Here is a 16,413-nt window from a genome sequence, read left to right on the forward strand (position 1 = left end):
CCGCCGTCAGTCGTCCTCATCTCATCACTACGTCTGGCTAGTGGAGATGCGTGTTCGATTCTCACATGGGCAAGTTCAAAGTTTATTTGGGTAAATGGACGAATCAGAGCTTTAATCACGGGTTTGAACACGACAGAGTTTGAGGGTTTACGGTCGAGGAGTCGACCCTGAACATATAGACCCAAAAATGTAGGTTTACATGTGAGATTCTTTGCCGTAAAAAAATTTGTTATTTGTGGGGCCCTAGACCATAGTTACCTTTTCCGTTCTAGGCATTCATCAAGATCGAACGAAACGAAATTATCCCACTTGTGGCAACAACGCTGTTAAAAACAGCAGGCAACGATCCACAATAACCATCACTAGGACAAGCCAAAGCATTGTTTTCATCAGGGTAAAATTCTTGTCGAAGCAAGCATCAATCCCGAATAATGCTATTCTTGGGCCTGGGAGGTGCCCTCAACCGACAGGCGCCCACTAATCTTCCAACTCTCGACCCGACTTCCCACGACTACCATATGACGACCCCCCCCCCCCCCCCGGGGGAACTAGCCATTCCGGGCAAGGTGGTCAACGTACAAGAGCCCCCGGACAAATCAGTTGGGGATCCATCAACCAGGAATGCAACATCCTAGCCATCGCCTCAAATACACCTCGGCAGCCGCTTCTCGAAACCTTTTATGTAATGCTTCATATTCTACCCATCGTATTCCCTTAACGTGGTTCATGCAATTCATTATGGATCTGAACCATTTCGGATGCTAGGCAAGAACCTAAGTTAATTAGGGCAATTAGAATCATATTGGTATCAATGTTGTGGAAAGAAACAACAAATGTCAAACCTTTTATTTTTCAAATAATATTATATATGTAATGTCTCAAACATTCGTATTTACATATATTACTCCAAGAAAAATGATGGCGGGAATTCTTTGGTTTGAGTAGCATGCACAACAATAGTATGGCTGAAACCCGAAGCTCTATTTACATATTTTTGTTTCACTAGTTAAATATTTTAGATAAAATCGCCTTGATCACTATCACGGGGTCATTTTACTCTTGATATGGAAGCTTAAGCGGCCAGAGTGTCCATCATCAGAATGGAAATCTAAATTGGTTTGAGGTCGACGTCCAAACCTCTCTGATAAATAAATGCTTTGGTACCTCGTTCGTGAAACTTTAACTTCAACAGAAAACATAGCTTTCACAGGTCTGTGATCCGACAATCTGGTTTCGCTTCTTGTGTAAAGAAGTTGCTTTAATCCTTCACCCGTCCAAATTATCCTATCACACCTATAAACACAATAATATAATATCATACCATAAATAAATCATTGATGAATGAAACTAAATAGAGAAGTTACCATGCAGGAGCACGTTTTTTCTTGGGTTTGGTACCCAAATGACCACAACCATAATATTCATCACAGTTAAGTTGGTATTTGTAAGTAGGAGCAAAACTTATAGTTCCTTCATGCCAAATTTCAAATGATTGTCCATCCATGAGTTCCATTCGAAGCTTTAGATATTCAAAGACCACAATCAATCCGAATTCGATCATATTAAATCTTAATTTAAAATTTTGTATGAACTTTTAATAGATTTTGAACTTGATTATGACATGCTTGAAATTTTACGGGTTTTACTAAGTTACCTGGTCGTTCTCAAGCAACGTATTCCAATCCTTTCGGTTAACTAGTAATCTTGTTTCGCTTTCTTGCAACGAAATCCTATAATTTAAATCTCCCAGCAAGATAACACGACTGCTATCAAAGAAAACAACATGAACAAAATATTTGCAGGTGCTTTAATGGAATTTTTCAAAGTATATTTTCTAAATTGATATCATAAGTTTCACATAAATTCCTAGAAAAAAATAAACAATTCACTGACTAATATGAATGGTTGCTTCTTTTAAATAATGAACGTGTTTAATCAGCCAGTAATAACAATAATATAATATCAAATTGCACGCATTTTATAAGCTGTAGATACCAAGCAAATCAATCAAGCAATCATCTCTTTGGGGCGGTTATTAATATTAATATTGACTAATAAAACAATTGACCTCAAACTTTGGTTTTTTGTCAATTGTCAACAACATATAGTCCATCCAGGAAAACAAGCCACTCATAACACTGTTTTGAATTGGACCAACGGTTCTGTTAAGAGATTTAAACCGGCATAGAATTATTCTTCTTCGCCAAACATTTTTAAAATCTATACTTTTATTTTTCTAACAACGACTTTCAATAACAAGGCAAATCTGGCAAGCCGCTAAGCGCTAGAACAAACAACATTAGAAATCAAAATTACACCAATTAGTCCATGGGAACACGACAACGACCTAATTAAACGAGGACCTAATTTTAACTCAAAGATAACCCAATTTTTTTTACAACAAATTTGTGATAACCCAAAGTTTTTAAATTTATTTTTTAGGTTTTTGGATTTGAACACACATGTTCTTGTAAAAATGAGAGAGCATTCTAACATAAAGATAGATTTTTTGTAATCCTAAATATATTACCCAAATAGTCTTGAAAGTCTTTAATATCTTTTTTTTGTTATAAGTTTATTCTTTTATCTTATTTTTCTTTCTTTTTAGAAATTAACAGTATATTTATTTTAGTCAGTTTAAATATAAATAACATTTTATATAGTATTTACTCAATGTAATTTAAATATCTTTTTATGTTAAAAATGTTTGGTTCGACTGATCTCACCAATTAATCAGTAAGACGACCGGTTTGATAACGTTATGAAAATCAAAACTTATAGTTATTTACAAAATAATTACCAAGAAAAGTAAAGCTCTTTAACACACTTTTTTGCATGTTTTTTAGTATATAAAGTTTAAAAGAGTGTATCTTTGAAGATGAGATCTCAAATGAGCCATTATCAAAATAAAGCTATATTTTTTTCGTTGAAACTTGAAAGCTCCTCACAAATTAACGACATAAATTAAATAACATAAATATTTTTCTACTAATTTTATTATAAACCTTTTATCAGTATCTTGCTATACAGTTGGTGGTTGTCATTCCCAAAAAAATAAAAATAAAACATTTGACCCGTAAGATAATTTGTTCTTGTAAAGTTAGTTTAATATTCATCTGCCGACTTCATACGAAAACGACGAGACAAAAACATCAAAACTTAAATAAACTGAGGATCACTTGTTGATTTTTTGTGTCGCATTCTTATTATTAGTTTAATATTTGCAGGTAAATTAATCCCAACTTGGTCTAAAGTATAGAAGCAAATATGATTGGAAGGTGACAAAATATATAAAAATTGGTATATTCGATAGCAATTTATTAACTTTTTCAAAACGCGATATTCGTTGTTTTCCTACAAACAAACGATCTCTTTCAGTTTATCGTCAATGAATAGGATATATACTTATGAAATAAAGTGCAGTTTTGACCAATTATGTGATATATATTTAAAGTAAATATTAAAAATTTTTGGTTAACATATAATTAGTTGTGAATTGGAAACATACTGATGGTCTAGAATAGTTGTCGGCAAGTCAAGTGACGGTCCCATGGCTGTTGGAAAACTTGTTCGTGAAATAATCTCTGTGACATTTGAGTTTCGGAGTCTCTCGTCTCCTTCTCTCCCTCCCGATGCTAGGTGCACGCATACGAAGCAAAAACTTGTCTCGTGAAACTGGAATCAGACTGAAACCGAGCCCTATCAATCACCACATGCAAAAAGTCAAAAGATACTAGACTATGTTTACAACGAGGTGCACGCGCGCACACACATATATACAGACATGTTTATGTGTATTGATTAAATCGAACTTACTATGGAACATTTTAAAGTTGATGGTTGTGATTCACCCTTTTATTATTTTGTGAAATGATAAACCCTACATACTTCTATTTTAGGTTTTGTGAGAAGGGGTTACATGAAATAACAAAGAAGATTCTATGTTGGACCATGGTTTATATATGGTAGTTCCAAAGATCAAGTTTATAAAATACACATTTGTCATATTAGAACCAAAAATAACTCATCATACTTCTCTTTAGAGTTGTCTATAACGAGTTCTCATGGTTAACAAAATACTCATCATAGATAGATCTAAATGATATTCAAGAAGTCATTTTGAAGACAATTATACCTTGTTGCCAAGGCATCCCATGATGCCACAACCTACGCAAGAGACACTAGGATTTTGGAAGAATGGATGAAGATCGCTGCGAACCCATACCGATATCATTATCCCAACCATTTGTTTGCTGATTAGACATCGAAATTCAGGCCGGATCATGCTATACTCAGTATTATTTTTCTTTCCCTTTGTCACATGTAGTTGTTTCTCGCTCAAGTTATTATTACTGTTACTGTTATTGTTATTGTTATTACAGTATCGGTCGTGTGAGTTCTTGTTTAGAGTTCTCCTAATCAAGGAGTTCCATTTCATCGATATTTTCTTCTTATCCGGTCCAAGAACATTGGAAGCTCTTTGAGGAACCACTTCTTGAAACCTTAAAAACATGCATGGATTGTGCACTTGTTTGAGATTTTCTTTGTTCCATGAGAATATTTTAATTATAAAAAAAGCTTGTTCTTTAAGTAACTAAAAAGATTACCCAAGCACATAAATATCGCATGTATTGCTTGTATCCAACAAATCATCAATATTTAAATCTTCGGTAGGTGCAACCCCGCCAACGTTCCATGTACTAACGAATATCCTTCATATTAAAATAAAAACAAAATCAGTAAATGGATAAATTCTTAAATTAAATTAATAAATTATATAAACACACAAGAAAGGTTAGGTGCATCAACTTTTAGTTTAATTTTTTTTGACTATATATGTCAATTCCATTAACAGAGAACTCACGTTATCGCCAATACTTAGGTAACAAAATTCGAACCTAACCTAAGATGTCTTGTATAAAAATCATTTGCACCACATATTGAAGATGATCAACTTTTAGTTATGTATTTCTGTATAGACATCTTACTTGAACTTTTGTGCATCATGGTGAGCTGTCATGAGAACCTTAGGACTCGGGACAGGTTCGAGATCCAATGTTGGAAGATCAAGAAAAGAAGACGCGTTTACTGGGAAGTCCACAACAAAGTTGTTTGATCCTAATGTTTTCCTTAGTAGCTTATTAGCTACCAATCTTGGCCACATAACCTTAGACACAACATAAGAATATAATGTCAGCATTCTTGTGCATGTTATATAAATATATGTATATTAACATTTGCATGTTATGTGTGTGTGTGTGTGTGTTTGAGAGAGAGAGAGAGAGAGAGAGAGAGACTCACTTCTCCTCGCATCGTGTAAAGGAAAGTGTTGGTAAAGTTCAAGATGAAGGGAGAGCTAGCATAAAAGAATTAGACCCTCAACAAATTTAAGAAAACAATCAATGGAATATAAAGACATAGGAAAAGAGAAAGAGAGAGAGAGGGTTCTTATTTATTTATTTATTATTTTATTGAAATTATATATTGTGTTCAATTTCTATATATTTTATAGGAGAGCAAGTTGTAACTATAAAATCAATAACTGACGTGGGTAGTGATGTCGATGCATGGAGAAGTGTTACTGGAAATGATACAGTTAGCGAAAATGTTAGGTGATTATTCGTTCACTGAAAATACTCCTAATAATAAAATAATAATGATAAGGGGGTATCGTAACGTACGAATGAAATTATCGTGCAAATTATATATAGGAAGCGAATAAAAAAAAGTCGTGGTGATAAAGGAAAATTATGAAATACATTTTATTTTCAACATGAAAAAAGTGAAAACCAATTTGCTGTTATCATTAGGTTTATTTTTATAGGTGTTTGTTGTTACTTTTTGTTCGTATTTATTAATTTTTTATTATGAGACGTTATAAGTATTTGCTGATTTATATTATTAGATTTTTTTTGCTGTTGTAAGTATTTGCTGATATTTGTTGTTATTATTTGTTTTTTATTTTGATTCATTTGTTGTAATTTTCAGGTTTTTTTATTTGTTATTATAAATTATTGTTTATGTAGACTGATATTGTAGTTGACATTGTTTCTTACGTACGTTCTCAGTTTTTTTTATAAATTAGTATTATTTTCTACGTTCTCATGTTAAGATGAAAATGTACATGAACTTTCCTCAAAATTATAAATATGTAAAATCTATTATAATTAACAAGTATGATTTGTAATATAACTAGAGTAATTACTCGGCTCAATAAAACAAAAGTAAATATCATTCTAGTGTAACTATTTTAGTTATAATAAGTTAATTAATTTAGTTATAAGTAGCATAATATTACTAGAATAATTATTTGAATAACTAGAGAAATTATGAAATCACATATTTTAAATATGATGAAGCTTTGCGTAAGTATGTATATGTATAACTAGCGTAACTATTTGCATACATAACTAGAGTAATTATTTGCATCATTAGAGTAATTGTGAAATAATAACTTGAGTAATTACAAATGACCTATTTTAAATATGATTAGACCATATGTACTCGGGCGCCATTAGGGGGGGGGGGGGCATGATGACTGCATCGTACTGATCATGCAAAAACCGAATTAATTTGTCTAGGGTAAGTCATGTATCGAATCCAGAGAAGCATGAGGCCAGCTTATATGTTTGTTTGTTTATTTAACTATTTACAAAACATTTATAAAGAAACAATAATGAAGTTTCGTCGAGAGTGCTAATCAGACTAACAAGTTTTGTTCAAAGCAATTACTTTAACAAGTTTAACAATTAATTGATTTTACCAATTAACATAAATGCGAGTCACACTCAAAGTTCAAGCATGTGACCATCAATCCCTTTCACGTTATTAAATAATAAATAATTATCAATTGACAAATATGGTTTATATAAATTCGAAATCGTAGGCATCAACAACCGTAACACATATGTAACTCGAAACCAAAGGTTCCTTCACAGCATGGCTCAACTAAGGACAGTTATATGCTTTATAAAACGAAGTGTAATAAGCAAACCCTATATAAACAAGTATTGCTGCCGTTGTCAAACTAAATGCCTAGATTGAAATAAACCTAAAGCCGTATGTTTGCTCAATAATACTTAATATCAAAAAGCATATATTATCAATTAGCAATCAAACAGAATTCATTACATATCATGATAGAAGCTGAAATTATGCAATACTTTACACATGGTTGTGATTAGATCTTCAAAGAATGTTTCGAAGGGGTTCCGGGGCTCCAGAATCACCCATGTGGGGTATACAGGCCCGATTTTTGGGCTGTGCCATATAGTTATTTCATTAATATGAATAATTCTAATAACAAACCCGTGTCGGGTATACAGGCCCAGTTTTTGGGCTGTGCAATCCATGCAGTGGCACAAGGCCCAAAAGTTCAAAGGGGTTCAAAGGTTTTTCTTCGGCATGCCGCCGATGATTTATTGTACCGGTGAGCACTCAAAAATTGTTAAATATAGTTATTTTGAGTTCTCACTCCTCACGACTCAAGTTAGAAAAAAGAAAAATAAGTTGTTAAATATAGTTATTTTGAGTTCTCACACTCAAGTTATTCAAGTGTCCCAGTTAAAAGTGAAATGAGATTTACAAAGCACATTTGTAAGGCCATGAGTAGTGAAACATTTTGGGAGGCGTACGTGTTGAGGCCAAAATTCCCCCAAAACGGCATGTATACCTAAGATGTATGGAATCTTCTATTATGAAGAACTTTTGTGTGGCTGACAGTAATTGAAAGAAACATATGATGATTTATAGAATTTTTTTATCAAATGGGTGTAGTTAGAAAAAATATTTATAAATTTGATGTATTTTAAAAATTATTTACTAAAATGAGTATATTTTTAAACTTGTTTGTCTCTCTCCTATTATATTGGATAAACCAAATTCACTGTATTTAAACTAAAATAATGTTAAAATAATTATATTCTTCACAAAAATATTATATATTAATATGAAACTAACGACCTTGTCTTTTGTAATTTCGAACTAAAATGATTTTCTTTTTGTTGTTCGAGCATTTATCTTTAATCTTTAAAATATTTTTTTTTTCAATTCAAAGTGGTGCTTTATTGTGTGAGTATTTTTCATGAAATTAAACTCCATTTATGGAGAATTAATTTCTAAAATTGATTGTCAAATGCCAACGAAATATAGTATTTCTTATTGGGCTTCATAGTGTGTATCATCAATAAGGCCTCACATTGCTAATTGTTTTTGCACATTGGTTTTGCTTTGTTCTCACGGTAGAAGTATCATAAAGATGATAAGTCTTCAAACAAACATCAAGCCTCATTTGATGAAAGAAGTTTGAGAGGATATTAATATTAAATGTACAGATTGCTACATGATGGGCCACTCTAATGAAGGTATATATTGAACTATCTTATAAAATGAAAAATTATGTTTAAAATTAACAAAAAATGTTTTTAGTAAAAATTGCTACGTTAGTATCCTTGATTAGTAAAAAAAAGGATGTCACAATTCAAGTATGGCTGGCAAACAGTTCAAAAGAAGTTAAACATGTCAAACACGACACGAGTACTAAACATAAACCCGACATGACACGATTAGCTAATCGTGCCATTTTCTTCAAACCCAAATGTGTACCTATTTATAAATGTGTTACTCAACAGGACATTCTTAACACGATTAATAGCACATATATAGTGGCACATCTACCTAACTAGAACATTTAATACTCACAGGATGACTAGAGAGGCGGAAGGTTGGACCGGAGAGGACAACCGATGGAGTACCAGGCAACTAGTAGTAATAGAACCACACGTAAAGGCGTAAAGGAAGGTGTTGCTACAACGGATATAGCACACAAAGAAAGTATGGCGGTTCAAGAGTATAATCCTATCGAAACTTCCTAACCTGCAAAGAATCAAAGAAAACACAGCTGGTTAATGTCACCGTAGGGGGGGGGGGTCTCCTACGATCAACCTCCGGCGTGAGAATTAGTGATATGTTACGAGAGACATAGTATGAGTGCGTAGAGAGAGTTTAGAGAGAATAGGGCGAGTTAGAATGAGAAATACCTTTGGTGATCAATGTTCTATTTATAGGCAGTTCATAAGCTTCTCCGGGGAAGCTGAAGCTTCTTAAGTAGAAAATGTCAGCTCTCCTTTCAGCTCGTGCAAACTGGGCAGATGCCATATCTGTGTAACCTGCACTCAGCTTTTATTTTGTCTTGTAGTTGCTTTTTTACTTTATGGCATGTGTCAGTTTTGAACAGTGATGACTTTTCTGAGGTTACTATAACATAAGCTTCTTAGTCAACTTGGGAGACTTGCTGTGCAAGTGTCAAGCTTTCCTATCTGGCAGCTTATGCTTGTTGCTCTTTAGTTCATAAGCTTCCTTGCTTGTGAGTTGTTTTTCAATTATTATGCTTGTAGGTGAGTAATGGTACCCACGTCATCAGCCCCCAGTCAGATCTTTTCTTATTTGTAATGATAAAAGCTTGTGACTCAACTCTTTTTCGTTACCCCCCCCCCCCCCCCGCGCGGGTGTTTAATGCATTTGAGCTTAGCGGCATGCCTCTTCATAGACCAAGGCACTACCCATTTTGTGGTGTTAGCCTTCGTTATGGGGAACCCAAGAGCAGAAAAAAGTTTCCTTGACGTGTGGTATGGAAGCTGGAAGCTAAACATCTTTATTGTTTCGTTCGTGAGGCGTCAGGGTGGAAGCTAGAAGCTAAGCATCCTGAGCGTTTTGTTTGTGAAGCATTAGGGTAGAAGGTGGAAGCTTCTTAGTAACATGTAGTTAATATTATTTTTATCAATTTTGGCGGTTGCGTCCTGCTGCACTTGACCGATTAGACTTCTGTGCTAGGAAGCCATCATAAGGCTGATGGTTACAGTTGTAGCCTAATTGAATCTTGGCCTTTCACATGTCCCTACTCTTTGGTATTTGAATTTCAGAATTTCATCTTTATAAGTTATGTAACCGCCATAACTTATCTTCTCCATTCCTCAATTATAACTTCTCCTTAATTTCTGTCAACCTTCCTTCAGATTTTCTAATAATCATAAACCGTTTCTTCCACTTTTCTTTGCAGATTATGGGTTCCAATGGTGATATGGCTAACCATTTCTCGAAATTGACCCAATTAGAACTCGATCGATTCTATTTAGATTATGGAATTGGGGCCAATTTGAAGCTTGAACTTCCTAAACCTTCTAATCCTATTTCGGGCCGTCCAAAAGGTAAGGTTGCCCTTTTTACTTGCTATTTCGATCAGTCAAATCTTAGATATCTTTTCTCGAAGTTTTTTCTATGTGTGTTGGAGTATCACAATGTTTGCCTCGGAGAATTGGCTCCCGTTGGTGTAGCTAGGGTTCTACATTTTGGGGTCGTGTGTCGTTCGTTGGGTTATGAACCTTCCCTGCCTATGTATCGGTGATTATTTCAGTTACTCAAGAATGGGAATTGGTTTATTGTGGAGTAGACTCGGAGAGGATGGTTTGATTTCAAACACTATTGGTCTCACATCTCGTTGGAAAGATAGGTTCTTTTTTGTGTCCAATGCTATCTTGCCTTTTCTCTCCAGCTTGGAGAAAGCGTGACCTTAGTTTGAACACACCTGAGCTGAAGGCTGGGTAGCTTGATACTACCTTCCTCAAGAGCCTTCGTTCTGTGAGCTGTATGCTTCGTACCTTTTTCGTGGAATTTTTAGTTCATCTGGGTCTGAGCACCAAGTGGGTCAATTCTCATACCGAGCCCAAGATTTTTTTTGATGACAAAGGTATGTCCTATGGATATTTTTATGATTCTTCCGTCATTCGTGTCTGACCTTCACTATATGCAGAGATCAGTGCTATGGAGTTTCTCTCTCTCGGGGATTTTTCTGTTGCTACCTTTGTTGTTGTGGATGTTACTCCAGGCCATCCCAATGTTGTCGAGAATACCAAGGACTTCTGCCAGTCTTGTGAGCGTAGCTCTACCTCCACCTCTTCCAGGCTTCCTCCTAAAGGTACTATTAGGAAGCCTGTTTCTACTCCTACTCGGAGTAGCAAGAGGTTTAAAAAGACATCTGCTCCTAGCTCCAACGTTTCTAATCCTATTGAACTGGATGATGATGCTGCCCTTGTAACTTCCCTTACTTGCTTCCCTCTTACTCGTGTGGAGAAGCTTTCCAAAAGCTCTTCTCCTTCACCATCGAGAGTGCCTTCTAAGCCTTCTGTTTCTAAGAAGGTTGCTCAAGCTGGTGCCAAGAAGCATATTGTAACATTTCGGGTTTTCCGTTCTCGTTCGGTTTTGTAATCTTTACCCGACCCGGGTTCGGGTTCGGGTATTTTATCAATAAAGTTCGTTATTGTTTAACATTTTATTTATTTATTTATTTTATTTGATTATAACTATGAATAACATGCAAAAACAACCCCTCAACTAACTTTAATTCATTTTTGAAACATCAACCATAGATCGAGGACCGTTTAGCAAATATTATACAAATTATTTCCTTCCTCCTTCTTCCTCTACCACCACCGACGCCATACCCCCCAACCCTTTTTCTTGGACCAAAATTTACGGATTAAATCAAGAAATTGATCATACCATATCAATCCTTACCTTATTTCGATTCTACCGACACTCCAAACATGGAAAAACGTTAACAAATTGACAGCTATTACGTAATTATAATCCGCGGCTGACCTCGTCTTTAAAACTCTATATAAACATGCTTATAATTCAATTAAACTCGTTCACACATCCCTCTCTACCTCGCGAATCAAAACCCTAGCCTAATTATAACAAACCAGCTTGTTAATATTAGTTTCGATCTTCACATGAGCCGCAAACCCTAAAACGGCCATTCTCCCTCGTCATCTCAACACTTTCGGTAATTCATCTCTGCTCCATGGTCGTTTTTAATTAACTAACAAAAGCCCTAACTCTAATTGAATAAACTTTGAACGAATTTGACAACTTGATTTCTAGGGTTCATAAGGGGGAGGAACGCGAATCAGTTGTTGTATATATTTTAAGGGTTTCGAGTTACAAATGTATTAGACACCTACCCCAGTGGCAGGTGCATTCACGATCAAACTCTTGAACCGGCCTGGGGACGCGGGTTCAAGTCTCCCCAGGCCCGGTTTTGCTTAATTTTTTGTTATTATTTTCTTTAGCAATTTTTATTGTTATTTTTTAGGTTTAAAACATTTAATAAGCATCATTTTGATAAACCAGACTCCGAAACAACTCTTCCCGTTCATTTTTCTCATTTAAATAAATACATACATACATATGTATATATATATATATATATATATATATGTAACTATGTACCTTATACCCATACACTTAATAAATAAGATGTATATATATATATATATATATATATATATATATATATATATATTTTTACGACTCTCGTTAACAAACCGAATTATATTCAAGATTTTTCCGTTTAACTTTTCCGTTAATATATAATATTATTTTACTTATCAAATCCAAATACGAATCAATAAATATGATAATTAAATACTAATAATAATAGTAGTAGTAATAATCACAACAACCATATTAATATGATAATTATAATAACCACATCGAAACCCGTCATGGACCTTTATATTTCTTTTTGAATATATTTAATTCGTGTTGTCTTTAACAACTAGGAATATTTGTCGGTGAACCTCGAGAAGCTTGATCGTTTTCTATCCTAGCCTTTAACTCGTCTTCGTTTATCCCTCATTCAAGGTATGTAAATTCACATCCCCCTTTTTACCGCTTTACAATTTGGGGGCGTTATGCTTTCACAATTAAATTATTGTTTTCACTACAATTCCATTATATGCGTAATTGAAATTGCTCTATTAGTTGATATGTGCAAATGTGACTATGTGTTTACTTTATGTTGGTTGGTATCCTCATCCTCATTAGTATGATCATACGCCGTCGAATTAGCTCGTTATCAAAATGATTCGAGTGAAAAGACAACTTTTATTTATTGTTATACTAGTTGTAGTGGTTTACAATTATCGCACGGAATTGTCATTTTAATGTTATATATACTCAAAACCGTGGTTTACTTGCTCAACTTTATGTTGACAAAATATATATTTTCACGCATGGCGCAGGTAGCTTTATTGGATGAATCGAGTATTGGAAGTTAGATGAGACCTTAGGTTGCTTGATGAATGAAGATCATTTTCTTTTTGTTTTAAGTAATTTATGTTTTGAATATTTAATTGAAACGGTATTTCATTTGAAACGATGTATGTGCTTTTGAACTTGATATATGAATGAATAATTTATATATTGACACGTGTATTTCACTTAGTGTCTTCTGAGCTATGATACAATCAATGTCTCGCCTCGGCATGTTCCGCCATAGGTTGGGGTGTGACAGATTGGTATCAGAGCCGAAGGCTATAAGATAGGTGGTTAGACGTAACGACCTAGTAGCATGCTTAGGGTACCTATACATGTTCATATACGTGCACCCTACTTGTTTAAATTTTGTACATAGCTTAGCATATTTATATTGTTCATCATATACAATTATACACAAAAAGCACACACTTAATCCGAGGCTATGCCTAACCCTCCAAAATTATTTTTTTTTCAAACTCTAGGACGATTTTTTATCGGGAAATTCCTTAGGAAATCCCACCTTTTTGCTCCCCTCTCCTTGAGGATGATTCGTGGGACGGATATGTAGTAACTGGAAGAGGGACACACTTGTTTACCGAACCCTTGACATCAAGGCTTGCGAGCCAAAGGAAGTGCAATGCGCATAAATATCAATCAACCGCGAGACCTGGTTGCCTTCCTAGAGTGTTCGGTAAGGGTGTGGAACTTATTAGGCCAAAGCATGTCACACCAAACGTACCCAAATCTACTACCCTCATTGTATCAACGTGGTCATGTGACGATCACATCCTTAAATTTATAACCGAATTCACGGTGATTTCGTAGCTAAACTCGGTTTTTCCGTATTGTGTTTTGTTGATCGGATGAATGAAGTATGTTCAATGGGGTGGTTCCCAAACTACTTCAACCATCTACCTCAACACCCCCCTCAAATTCGATTTTCGATTGATTTTGTTTATTTGGTGTTCGATATTTTTCATTTGTTGGAAGGACATATGGTGATACATGAAGCCCTAACCGACAAATGAACCTATGTATTTTTATTCAAGTTATGTTGTTATATTTTCTCAAAATGTTAAATATGATAAAATGTTATATAATCAAGTCTCGTTAATAACGAAATTCTCAACCTCAAATACAATCCCAAACTCAATGCATGACTACTATATTTCGTCAATTATTTATACTTGCCACATTAACCCGAGTCTTAAGAACTTTACACCTATTACCCTTGCAGTATGTCTTCTCGCCTCATCAATCGTAACCGTCGCACCGGCAACTCTCGCCGCAGCATGTCGTCCCGCATCGCTAAGGGCATCGTGGAAGCCCTCCCAACCATCATCACTCAATTGCAAACAGTGAATGCTTCTTCATCATCCACAACTCCGAACCCAATTGCTTACCCCCTCAAACAATTCAGGAGTGCCAACCCGCCCGAATACCACGGTATCGACGGTGCTACCGTTCTCCTCCAATGGTTCGAAGAAATGGAGAGCATATTACTCCAATGTGAATGCCCCGAGGACAAGAAAACCGATTACGCCTCGAGCAAGCTTAAGAAGAATGCCCTCAATTGGTGGAATGGTGAGAAGCGCACGCTTGGCGCTGAGGTTGCCATGGCCTTGCCATGGGATGACCTCAAGAAACTTATGCTCAAGAAGTTCTGCCCGAAACATGAGATTCGTAAGTTGGAAGAGGAATTTTGGAATTTGAAACAAGAAAGTGGTAATGACATCGCCTACAATGATCGTTTCCATGAACTGAGCCTTCTCATTCCCCACATGGTCACTCCACTTGAGCATGCAATCGACAAGTACATCTCGGGTTTGCCTATGGAAATCCAACTCCGTTCTAAGTCGTGACTCTCAAACCCTCCATGATGCATCACCCTAGCTGGTACCCTCGCCGAGAACCACGTTAAGGCCGGGACCTTGACGCGGAAGAATTCTAAGAAGCCCAATGATAAGCCCACACCTGAGCCCACTAAAGAATCTAAGCCTGAGTTCGCTAAGCCCGAATCCTCCAAGAATAACAACCACAACAACTCATCTCACTACCGCAACAACAAGAGAAACCCAACTCCCAAAATTATGTCTTAGCCCAACCACAAGCCCAACAAGCCCCTCCAAACAAGAAGCCCTACACCGGCCCACACCCGTGTTGCAACACTTGTCAACGCCACGACCCGGTCCAAGCCACTTGTCGGGTGTGCACCAATTGCCACCGATTCGGCCACCTCACCCAATATTGTCGAGAAACTCCTCGTGTGCAAGCCGCTCCACCGCGGTTCGCACCATCAAACCAACCGAACCGATCCATCCCTCGTGCTCCAACCATTAAAACCGCTAGGGCTTGCTACAATTGTGGTGACCCAAATCACCTTCGCAATGCTTGTCCTTGACTCGCCCAAGTTCACCAAGCCTATGTTGCACCACAACCTTACTACACCTCCCAAGCCTACCAAGTGCAACCTTATCAACCCCAAGTACCCCAACTCATGGCTCTTCCAACTCTTCAAGCTCAACCCATGGTCATGCAAGCCTATCAAGCTCCAACCTCTCAAGCTTCAACTTCTCAAATCCAAGCAACTCAAAGAACTCAAGGCCAAGCTTTCACCATCAATGCTCATCAAGCTTGAAACTCGAATGATGTGGTGAACGGTACGTTCCTAGTTAATAAGCACCATGCTTCGGTATTATTTGATTCGGGAGCCGATAGAAGCTTTATTTCCTTTGATTTTGAGTACATACTTGATGTGCCGCGTAATAAATTATCTAAGCCCTTCACGGTAGAGATAGCAAACGGTAGTTCGATAACTATTGACTTCATCATTTGAAATTGCACGATTACTCTTAATGGACAAAAGTTCTCTATCGACCGTATCCCTATGCAAATGGGTAGTTTCGACGTAATCATTGGTATGGATTGGCTCTCTCTCCATCATTCCAAAATTTTATGTTTCAAGAAACTCATTCGAATCCCTATCGATGGAGGCGTGATTCTAAACGTCCGCGGTGAAGGACCCTTCTCAAAGCTAAAGCTCATGTGGTGTCACAAAGCCCAACGTTACTTACGCAAGAAGTATGTCGCTTTTTTAGCCCACGTCACCACAAAATCCGATGAAGAAAGGAAACTTTCCGACATTCCGATTGTCCGCGACTTCCCCGAAGTCTTTCCTGATGACGTTTCCGGACTCCCTCCAATTCGTCAAGTGGAGTTCCGTATTGATCTTGTACCCGGAGAAAATCCCGTAGCCAAAGCACCGTACCGTCTTGCACCTTCTTAGATGCAAGAACTCTCTAACAAAATCCAGGA

General features: G+C 36.3%; 1 pseudogene across 1 annotated transcript; it reads right to left on the reverse strand.

Annotated features, from left to right (window-relative positions):
* Positions 1-970: 970 nt before the first annotated feature.
* LOC143636764 (type IV inositol polyphosphate 5-phosphatase 9-like) lies at positions 971-5,365 on the reverse strand (annotated as a pseudogene). Its single transcript, XR_013154306.1, has 8 exons — positions 5,302-5,365; positions 4,989-5,167; positions 4,608-4,712; positions 4,136-4,502; positions 3,509-3,699; positions 1,655-1,763; positions 1,365-1,519; positions 971-1,293 (listed from the first exon to the last, which is right to left on the reverse strand). The product of XR_013154306.1 is annotated as a type IV inositol polyphosphate 5-phosphatase 9-like (transcript).
* Between the last annotated feature and the right edge of the window lie 11,048 nt (positions 5,366-16,413).

This window comes from Bidens hawaiensis, unplaced genomic scaffold (assembly GCF_021521415.1).
Source record: "Bidens hawaiensis isolate Kalapana, Puna unplaced genomic scaffold, B.hawaiensis_p1.1 tig00008043_1, whole genome shotgun sequence".
NCBI classification, from domain to species: Eukaryota; Viridiplantae; Streptophyta; class Magnoliopsida; order Asterales; family Asteraceae; genus Bidens; species Bidens hawaiensis.